The sequence below is a fragment of the Ochotona curzoniae genome, unplaced genomic scaffold (assembly GCF_017591425.1).
Source record: "Ochotona curzoniae isolate NIBS_2020 unplaced genomic scaffold, NIBS_Ocur_1.0 contig_3190, whole genome shotgun sequence".
Classification (NCBI taxonomy): Eukaryota; Metazoa; Chordata; class Mammalia; order Lagomorpha; family Ochotonidae; genus Ochotona; species Ochotona curzoniae.
In genome coordinates, this window is record NW_024465751.1 from 8,952,450 (window position 1) to 8,964,082 (window position 11,633).

The following is an 11,633-nucleotide window of genomic DNA, read 5'->3' on the forward strand; positions in this document are numbered from 1 at the left end:
CCACAATAGCCGGTGCTGAGCCAATCTGAAGCCATGAGCCAGGAGCTGTTTGCAGGTCTCCCTCATGGATGCAGGATTCCAAGGCTTTGGGGCATCCTCTACTGCTTTTCTGGGCCACAGGCATGGAGCTGGATGGAAAGTGAAGCAGCAAGTACATGGATTGGCACTCATATGGGTTCCTGGTGCATGCAAGATGAGAATTAAACCACTAGGCTCTTGCTCCAGGCCCAAGAAAAGGCTATTTTCTGTTAATTCCACTCTCTTCTGTTTCTCATCTGAGTTTGATTATGAATTGAATGAGGAAAACACTGGACCCAGGGGGTAAATATGGATATGAAAGTAGTTAAAGAGCTCACATGCCAGCCCAATATTTGCCAGTGGATATATTTAGAAATAGTCAACCTAAGTTCTCAGGACTACTTATTCAAGATTATTTAACATCAGAGTGGCCCCACAATGTAGGAACTGATGCCAAATTCATTCTGCAGAGATTAGGATCACGGGAGATAAGAGATTTGTCCAAAGTCACTCAGTGTGGTCTGGAGCTGACCTTCCAACTTGGGTCTTCAGACTGATTCTCAAATCTGTCTGTATCACCCTTTCCTCTGAGAACAGGCACAGTAGCTTCCTCTGAATGTGTCATAATGGAGGGATCATTTTGCAAAAAATCTAAAATGAGAAGAAGAGAATTGAATAAAGGAATAATACTGAAGCCCTCTTGTTTGGGCAGTGTTTGGAAGAGGTTACACAGCAACTTGATTTAAATATGTCTTCTGATGGGGACAAGGGTACATCCCTGTGATCATCAACTTGGTAGAATTCCATTTTAACAGAGGCAGTATAGTCCCAATTTCCTGTAAGAAAAATTTTCCATTGCTCTTTGCCTTTAGCATATAACTGCTGTTAAACTAGTGCTTGGTGGCCATGAAGTAGCAAAAAGATGTTTAAAAAAAAACAGTCAAATCTGCTTTCTTGTTGCATTTACACATCTTCTGGTGGGCATGTACAACAGGTGTTTCTGGAGTGACTGCCTTGTGCCACCTCCTGTGATTTGGGTGTTATTCCATTTTGCCTCGAGGATTGGCAACAAGATTCCATTATAGAAATGAAAGCACCAAGGCTCAATGAAGGCTTGAAATAGGTCTGAGTTCGTCTCACTCTGGAGCTTGTCTTTTTTACTATGCACCCTCTAGCTTTATAGTGTAAGGGTCCTTAAGTCTCAGATGCATCTTGGGTGTTGGCTAAAAGACAAATTCCTAGGCCCTATTTCAAATGAATCTACTTCTAGAAGTCTGAAGTTGGGGCCCAGAATTTTCCTGTTTCATGTTAACCTCAAAGTCACTCTACTTCTAATATCTAAAGACCACATCTAGTAAGTACTGTGTTAGTAGCCCCTAGCTCCCTCCTCCTTGGCCAGACCCAGCCAACTGGAGGTTACACACATACACACAATGGATAGCTACACCCAGCACTGATTGTTGAAATGGTGGTATGTTCTTAGAAATCCAGGCATCAGTTATCTAGGCAGAAAGGAACAGAAATGGCTGAACTTAAAGGGGTGATAGGTGCTCACAAATTCAGGCATCAGCTGTCCAGTGGAGGCATGGTTGGGGGATATTATACCATGACATGTAATGCCACAAAATCCTCCCCAGCACCATGGACAGCAGACACTGAACTTATTCTTCATACCCTTGTATTCACAGAGACCTTTGGAAAATGCAAATCCAGTCACATCCCCACTCCGTGCCAGACCTTAATCTGGGATATATGTATTGAACATCCTCACCTGGTACATCCTGGTCTGCAAGGCCCATGGCACACCAGCCCTATTTGCTTGGCAGCACCCTGGCTCTTTTCCCCTTGGAACTTTCTGCTCCTCATAGAAAGCCACATACACTTTATTTAGTTATTTTTTAAGACAGAGAGGAGGAGACACAGAGAGGAAGATCTTCTGTCTACTAATTCATTCCCCAAGTGGCCACAATGGCCTGAGCTGTGACAATCCGAAGCTAGGAGCCTGGAGCCTCTTCCAGGTCTCCCATGTAGGTGCAGGTTTCCAAGGCTTTAGGCCTTCCTCTACTACTTTCCCAGACCACCATCAGGGAACTGAATGGGAAGTGGGGATGCAGAGATTAGAACTGGCACACATATGTGATCCTGGCCTGTGCAAGGTGAGGACTTTCAGCTGTGAGGGTATTGCACTGGGCCCCACATACACTTTCTTAAAGCTTCTCCTCTCCCCAAACTTCTGTCAGTTTGCTCTCTGCTCAACTTTCTCTCCCTTCCTTGACCTGAGTAACTTCTAGAGCATCTCCTAGAGCTCTGCTGGGAATAGCACTTCAACCAGCAAGCCTTATGACTTCCCCAATAGTACTGGAAGCCTCTTGTCCATCTCCTATAGTCCATTCATGTTTCTTCTCCTGCTCAGCAGTCAGCAACATGTTCTTTATTCTCTTCTTCAGGCAAAGACCCACCTATCTTGAGCTCCTCATGAATCTGAACCATGCAGGCTCAGTATGATCTTGCTCTAAAGAGTCTGAGGAAGGAATAGACCATGATGGACAGTGGGCACCATCTGATTTGCCTGTTCTCAGCCTCTTTGTGCCAAAGCCAGCCTTCATACTTGCAGACCCCATACCTGCATATTTAAAAGCAGTCAGGGAGACATGGAGAGATTCCATATTGCTGATTCACTCTCTAAATACCAAAAAGAGATGCAAATGGGGCAGAACTCAGCATTCTTCAGCCCTACTGCTTGAGCTATTATCACAAGGGTGCTTGTTAGAAGGAAGCTGGAATTAAGGAGCAGAGTTGCTCCTTAAACTCTAGCACTCTGATACAGGTCATGGGCATTCCAAGCAGCATTGTTAACTGCTACATGAAGTGCCCAACCCTGGAAGCTGTATTTTTTGACCAGTTATGCTGTTGACGCTGATTTGTGGTTGTACATGTTGAAACTTGTCCAAACAAGTCACTTGTTGAAGCTGAGCAGGGAAGGGTTGTGTTTTCCTTGAAGGGAGGAAAATGTCTTACCCAGACTCATCACCCAGCTCATCACCCAGACATGGATAAGGTGGGGAAGAGAGAGAGAAGATAACAGGTGGGGATAAGGCCCAGGGCATGGAACTGAAAGCAGCTGCAATTTTCTGTTGACCTGCCTTAATGTTAGCAAGAGCAACATAGTAACAGCTATTGTGCAATGCATGCTATGTTCGGGCACCATACCAAATGCTAGGTTTGGATTGTCTCATATAGTCTTTCCAAGCCCCATATGAGCCTAGTGCTATTACTCCCATTCTACAGAGAATAAAACTAATAAAGGTTAGAACACTTTTGTAACTTGTCCAAGCTGTTTGTGAATGGCATAGTTTGAATTCAATCATCACATGTTTTTTTGCAGAATGGAAAGGTAGAAGAAATAGAGAATTGGGACTAGAAACTGGATCTAAGGAGTATAAAGGCCCAGTGAGCATGAAGAGGATAAAAGAGTGGGCTGGGAAGAGAGCAATCGGAAAGTAAAGGCTAGGCTGAGCAACAGCTTGTCCTGGTGTTTCCAACGGTCAGAGTCCCTGACTGCATAGGAGTCCCTGGAAACCGGATTAGGTCGTCCTAGCCCAATCATCCCAAGACTGCAGGGACAACCTGGAGCCCATGAAAATCCAGTCCATGGCTCTCTGTAACAAAGCAATCACACTCAGAGAAACTATCGAGCATCCCCAGAGGGGGAGATACTGTCACAGCAGTGTCGGGTGAGATTTAAGTGAGGCAGAGTTTGGTAAGCTCACGGAAAATCAGAGCTCTGAATAAAGACATCAGCACCCTCTTTGGACTGCAAAGTGGATGCAGATGCCTGTTTCCTTGGCAACCACACAGTGCAGGTAAACAAGGAATGTTGTGTCTGAAAACCCTTTGTTTGCTAGTCTGTCACTAGATTGGAAATTAGGGCTGTTCATTGATGTCAAGATGACATGGGCCCTATAGACCAGAATGGGCTATTCTGTTTTGACTGACAATAATGTTTCTGGTTGAATCTCCACTGAGCGGAAAGTGTCAGTCACAAACCAGGACCTACGACAATGATGCTGATACCTCAGTAGCAGCCATTCCTGGGAGGAAGATGGTCTCCTGTTTACTCATCCTGGGGCCTTATCCCCACCTGCTATCTTCTGTCCCTTCCCTACCTTATCCATGTCTGGAGTGATGAGCTGCTAGACGAACTTTTACATTCTCATTCTTAGTTCATGTAAAAAAAAATCTTTGTTTTTAGACGGAACAATTTAAACCTTTTGTCATTTCACTTCCTATGTACATTTAGATATTCATACTACATACTATTGTTCTTGAGAGTAGGGATTTAATATCACACGATAAGGATTACGGAACAAGAAAAGAAGGATGGAGATAGTGGTTTGCTGTCTTGCTGTCACTATGCGACAGACAGTAGTAATGTATTGCCTCCCACTTCTGGAGGCTAAAAGTCCAGGTGTCAGCAGCAGGGTGGGTTCCTTCAATGACTCTAGGGGAAAATTGGTTCCATGCCTCTCCAGCTGCAGGTGACAGAATACAGTTCTAGCAGCTCCTAAACTTGTAGTGCATCTCGCTCATCCCTCTTTGTATCTTACTTGCTTAAGGATCAACTGTATTCCAGTGGAACTCTTCTCAATGATCTAGTTACATCTGCAAGGACTCTATTTCTGGGACAGGTATTGCGGCACTTCAGGTTAAGCAGCTGCTTGCAACACTAGAATTCTGTATTGGAGCACTAGTTGAAATTCTGACTTCTCCACTACTGAGTTATGCAGCTCCTTGTTAACGCATCTGGAAAAGCAGTGGAAGATGGTCCAGGCCCTTGGGTCTTGGCACCCACATGAGAGACCAGGCTCCTGACTTCAGTCTGACCTAGTCCTGGCCATTGTGATGATTTTGAGTGAAGCAATAGATGGAAGATTTCTCTCTCTCCCCTTTCTGTCTTTTAAACAAACAAACAAACAAATTTTAAAAATTACCCCTATTTCCAAATGAGTTAAAACTCTGAGGTACTGGAGGTTAAGACCTTAATTTAGCACCTTTTTAGGGGGAGTGTGTTCAATTCAGACCACAGTGACAGGAAATGTGACAAATTTGCTCTTGAGTCAGGACCTCATGAGAATGAATGCTTTGCCACTACTCAAGTTTGAGCCACAGACTGGCTGCTTCTCATCTCCTGATGCAGGCAACGGACACTCTTCTGGACCAGTATATCAGGATCATGATCAATGACATCCTCAAATGGTTTTGTGTCTACAAATTAAAGTGTGTGAACCAGTCAATGCACAAGCTTGTTGCACCTCAGCAGTGCTGAAGACAGGCAGGATCACATGTAAGCTGCTGAATTTTAATCTGCTTGTTATTTGCAGCTAAGGAGTGATCTTTTAAAGAAATGGCCCCAAACCAGCAATTCAAACTATGGGAAGAAAGCAACAATGAGGCATGAGTTTGGGATGGAGATATGCTGAGGCCTTTTGCCAGAGTGAAGAGGAAAGCTAAGGAAGGGCAAAGCTGGCACTGGTAGAGCTACTCAAGCTGCTTCCAAAGAGTGTGGAGGCTGCATTAATATCATGGGGCTCTCTTTCCTTTTCTGCACAGTGAAGCTGGTACCAACCAGCCCAGTGTCCGGCAAAGACAGATGCAAAATGCATAGTAATTAAAGGCATACAGGATGGGACCTACCTTGAAGTACAGGAAGCTGAGAAGTGGAGGCAGTTCATTGGATCATTTCTTCATTATACATCTAAGATGAACTAAGTGGATCCTATTGTGCTTGCTTTGAGCACAGGTGGGAATGAATCCTTTAGTGTCATGGACAAATGGAAGAGAAATGAAATAGGCTTTTGATGCACTAACAAAACTTGCTGAATGAAAAACTTCTCATCATATGGCCCATGGGTACCAGGCAGGGCACATAGATGCTCAGCTTGCAACAGGCAAGCTGGTTCTAGTCCCCACCAGATAGCTCCATTCGTGTTTCTCACCTCCTTCCTTCTCATCAGTTCCGTTCTACAACATGACAGATAAGAGACTGTAGCTGCCAGATCTCACTAAACCAGCCAACAACAACGGCAGCTGAAGGAATGCAATTTCCCATGTAGAGAACTTAACCATTTGCCAGATATTTTAGTCAGCACGATGCATGGTTTATCTCATTTAAGTGTTAAGGCGAACCTTTGAGCGATATGTAATTCCCAATGTCAGCCAACCTAGGAGGCAACACAGGATGACTTGGACTGAGCCTCAGTCTCTGCCACATTTTTAAAAGAGTATTATTTTTGGTTGGTTTTGAAAAGCAGTTAGAGAGGGAAAAAAAAAAAAGAGCGACAGAGAGGTATTCCATCCACGAGTTCACTCCCCAAATGGTTCCAATAATCAGAGATGAGTTGATCCAAAGCTTCCAGGAACTTCTTCCAGGCCTCTCACATAGGTGCAGGAGCCCAAGCACTTGAACCATCAGAAGATGGTCTACTAATTTCTCAGGCTCTAAGCAGGGAGCTGGGTAGCTGGGTTGGAAGCAGAGAAATCAGGACTTGAACTGGGACCCATATGGGTTGATGGTGATGCAGGTGGAGGATCAGTGTCCTATACCAGCTCCATTTCTCTGCATTTGTAAACAGGATCATGATGGTACCTACCAAACTGCCCGGCACTGTTAGTGACAGTTCAATGTAAAATTGAGCAATGCAAATTATTTTTACTTTGAAAGGCAGAGAGAGAAACATACATACACACACACAAACACACAGAGAAATCTTGCATCTGTTGGTTCACTCCTCAAGTACCTTCAATAGCTGGGAATAGGCCAGACTGAAACGAAGAGCTAGGAACTTAGTACAAGTCTCCTCTGTGCATGGCAATACCCTAACTACCTAAGTTACCATCTGCTTTCCAGAGTTTTCATCTGTTTCCCAGAGTGCACATTAGCAGGATGTGCACTCTGGCATGGTAGCTTAGTGTCCAAATCCTTGCCTTGCATGCACTGGGATTCTATATGGACACTGATTCATGTCCCAGCTCTTCCACTTCCCATCCAGCTTTTTGCTTGTGACCTGGGAAAGCAGTGGAGCATGGCCCAAAGCCTTGGGACCCTGAACTCATGTGGGAAACCCAGAAGAAACTCCTGGCTTCAGATTGGCTCAGTTCTGGCTGTTGCAGCTGCTTGGGGAGTAAATCAGTGGATGGAAGATCTTTCTGTCTTTACTCCTTTCTATAAATCTGCCTTTTTAGAGGAAATAAGCAAAACTTTAAAGAAGAAGAAGCCTGGCTCGGTAGCTTCACGGCTGAAAGTCCTCACTTTGTAAGCACAGGGATACCATATGGGTGCTGGTTCTAATTCCAGCAGTCCTGCTTCCCAACCAGTTCCCTGCTTGTGGTCTGGGAAAGCAGTGGAGGATGGCCCAAAGCCTTGGAAACCTGCACCTATGTGGGAGACCTGGAAGAGGCTCTGGGCTCCTGGCTTCAGATTGGCTCAGCTCCAGCCATTGTGGCCACTTGGGGAGTGAATCAATAGACAGAAGATCTTCCTTTCTGTCTCTCCTCCTCTATGACTGTCCAGTAAAATAAATTAAGAAGAAGAAGGAGGAGGAGGAGGAGAGGAAGAAACAGCAGCAACAGCAGAGCTGGCATTCCAACAAGAAACTGATATGTAATGAGGGTGTTTTCAATAGTGACTTAAATGTATGTGCCAAACACCTGTCACTAGAATAGATTATTGTAAATGACAGTGGCAAGGGGACAAGACCTAAAGCTACATTTCCCTTAGAGAAACACCTGACATAACTCTGACACCCCCTGGTTCTCAGGTGCCAATTAGGCATCTGAGAGTCTCTCCAAGGCCTTACTGAATTGTAGGAAAGAAAGACGGAAACATTCTATTTCTGAGTAATGGGAAAATTGACATCTCCTGGCATTGTTTCTAAGTTATTATGAAGAATCCAATGATCTGTGTTAATGAAGAGAAACGAAACTTGCATGAAAATGACTTGGGGCACCAGCTTCAACCTCATCCTAAGGTTGGGCTCTAGGAATAAGACAATAGCCTAGGAACTTTTACAGCAGCTTTTTGTTTTCAACTCCCACACACTCTCTAGTGCAGGGACTAAGAAAGCCTGAAAGTGGAGGAAGAGGGAAGCTCAAGCTGTGATAAAAGCATCTTAGAGACTTTCCATTATCCTATTTTAGTTTTTATCATAGAACCTCTCACTTTCTGATAATTGCAGTTTGTTTTCTGCTCCCTTTGCCCAAATACACTATAATCCAAACTCGATGAGAGTAGTGAAGTTATTTTGTTCACAGCTGTCCCCCTGGCACCCAGCACAGGTCTGGCATATAAAAGCACAGGCTCAGTATGTGTGTTGAATGGATGCATGAATGACATACTAAAGTACTTGATCTAAGCCATGACAATGATTCAACAACATGGAAATTTGCAAAAATCATCTAATTCCCCAAATTTTCCATTCTGTCAATTCATTCAGAAGCTCTGGAATGGGACCCCAGAACACACACCTAAACTCCCCCTCCCCTGCCCCCTGCCTTTTGTCTTAGAACATCCATAGGAGCTTAGTAACATTGATTGCTTATTGGGAAGGGAGTTGTGCAGTTCAAATCTAGAGATAAGCAAAAGGCTTATTAATTGAGTATACCTTTGCAAATTACTGCTTTTTAACTGTAAGTCATTTCTAACTTACTCAAATATAATAACATTTTAAATTAAAAATGAAAGCCCAAGTGATTCTGGTATATAGCCAGAGCTGCAAATCACCCATTAAAGACAAGTGGTAATTTTAAAAGATGCGCTGAGGATAGACAGTGCTACTGCTGTATGCCTGTCCAGCCAAGTGATGGACTGTGCTCACTGGAGCCGGCTGTGAGGAGAATGGAAGCCACCAGGCACCTTGGGCCACTTAATGAATCGTGGAGAATGAATGAGGTCATTGTCTGTATACACAAAGGTTAGTGTTCACGGTTCTTGAAATACTGTTTAAGTAAAGTGAAAGCTCTCTGTGCTTTGAGCTAGCCAAGTATCCAGCAAAAAGTCACTATATCCAACCTTATTTTGTAATTGCAGACATGCCACCAAATCAGATTTTTTGAGGCTCCTTTTATGGAAAGTATCATAGAATAACATCTAGCATTACGGGAGGCATGGAGAAATGAGTCTCTCATACCATCTTTGCAGAATGTGAAGTCATGACTTTCCTGGAGAGCACTTATACAATTCAGACCCAAAGCCTTTAGGGCATTTGCCTGATACTTTTGGGTCATATAACTCAGAATGTGTCTCATGAGCATATTCAGTCAAGTGAACAGATTTGTGTACATGAAGATGTCAGTTATAGCAGTCTTAATAATAGCTATGTTGGCTAAAAGCTATAAACAACAAAAAAACACACCAACATAAGATCATTTAAATTATGGTACCATCGCACAAATGAAATGTCTTACCACTATCAAAACACCATTGTACAATATCAGACATGCACACTCACAGACACAAAACCTAGAACAGATGTGATGGTCATTTTTATTTTTAAAAGATTTATCTTTTTTTTTCTATTGGAAAAGCAGATCAGATTTATGGAGAGAAAGATCTTCTATCAGCCAGTTGACTCCCCCAATGGCCACAATGGCTGGGGCTGAGCCCATCCAAACTCAGGAGCCCAGAGCTTCTTCTAGTTCTTCCACATGGGTGCAGGGTCCCAAGGCTTTGGGTCATCCTTGACTGCTTTCCCAGGCCACAAGCAGAGAACTGAATGGAAAGTGGAACAGCCAGCACATGAACTGGGGCTCATAATGGCTTTGGGTCGTCCTTGGCTGCTTTCCCAGGCCATAAGCAGAGAACTGAATGGAAAGTGGAATAGCCAGCACATGAACTGGGGCTCATAATGGGATCCTGGTACTTGCAAGGTAAAGATTATCCATTCAGCCATCATGCTAGGCCCATGAAGCTCCTTTTGTAAAATAAATACAGCCAGCACAGCCATCTCCATGGAGCAGGAGAGGGATTGTTTTCAGGACCCAGGAGTTATCAAAATCCATGGATATTCAAGTCCTTAATGAAAAAAAATGCCATAATATTTGCATAGAAGCTAAGCACATCCTTTAAATAATTTCTAGCTTGCTTACTTTACATAACAGCACGAATACTGTTTAACAGATGTTACCAACATAATGTAACAAAAAACACAATTTTACAATGACATGTCCAAAACTTCAATAGACTGAATCTTCAGATGTGGAACCCTTGGATGTGATGGATCATAACTATATATGCCTAGAGAAAAGTAAATAAATTAGGCAGAAACTAGAGGATTGAAAAAAATTATATAAACTTCAATCTTTAAAAAAAGTTGTATTTATTTTTATTTGAAAGAATTTCAGAAAGAAGGATAGATAGAGAGAAAGAGATGTTCTATCTTCTAGTTCATTCCCCAAATGGCGGCAATAGCCAGAGATGTGCTTTTGTCTGATGTCAGGAGCCAGGAGCTTCTTCCAGTTCTCCCATGTGGATGCAGGGTCTCAAGGCCTTAGGCCATCCTCTGTTGCTTTCCCAGGTCATTAACAGAGAGTTGGATTGGAAGTAGAGCATCTGGGACTTGAAGCAGTGCCTATATGGGATGTTGTAAGCAGAGAATCAGACTGCTATCCCATAGCAATCACTCCATGAACTGCAGTCTTTTATGCTTTCTATTTGTGTTAATTTTTGCTTACTTTTGCTTTCATAATAAACATACATTCCTTGCTATTTTTAAAGTGACCATTAACATTTCAGAACATAGAACCTTTTATTTGTAGTAGGCAGGAGAAGAGAGTTCATATTCAAGTGATTGGAAATTTGACTCAAAGTGGCCAACAATCAGAACATGGACTGTTTCGCTTGGTAAGTCTGGATGGGAGTGGTTCCAGCCCTTGGGGCTGCAGGCCAATTTTTGGTGGTTATTCTTTCTCCATCTCCTGCACAAAATGGCAGCTATAGCGCTAAAGTAATCTTGTCCCAGGGAAACAGAAATGGTTTTTCATTAATATTCAATCTTAACCAGAAGGAAGAGTCTGTTCCAGAAAATGCCCAGCTGACTCGTTTCTCTTGAGTGCTCCTGAGCCCCCATATCCGAGCTCCAGTTGGAGTTCATGTAACCTTTGTTGGAAAGGAAGAATAAGAATGTCTTTGGTGGACCAACTGGCGCCTATTATTCCTAAAAGGTACAGAGGTCACACCTATCCTTGGCTTCTAGAAGCTCAGATTGTGTGTACTTTCCTGTTCATCCATCCGAGGATGGTGGAAGTAGAAAATGTCACTGGAACCCATAGCACCCCACTGCTGATGGACCAAGTTCACAACAAGCAACAATGATAAGGCTTCATTTTGAACCTGGATCACACTTGTCCTGTATCATATGGGTGAGTCTCTGCTTCACATTTAAGACCCTCAGCAAAGGTGATTTTGTAATTTTCCTTCATCGCCATTCTGTATGTGTCAATGCTGTAAGCTCCTATGTTGAAGCCCCAGCCCCTAGGACCTCAGAATGTAACTGCATTTGAGACAAGCTAAGAATGGATCAGCTGGAAGCCAGGATCCCAGAACTCAATGCAGATCACCC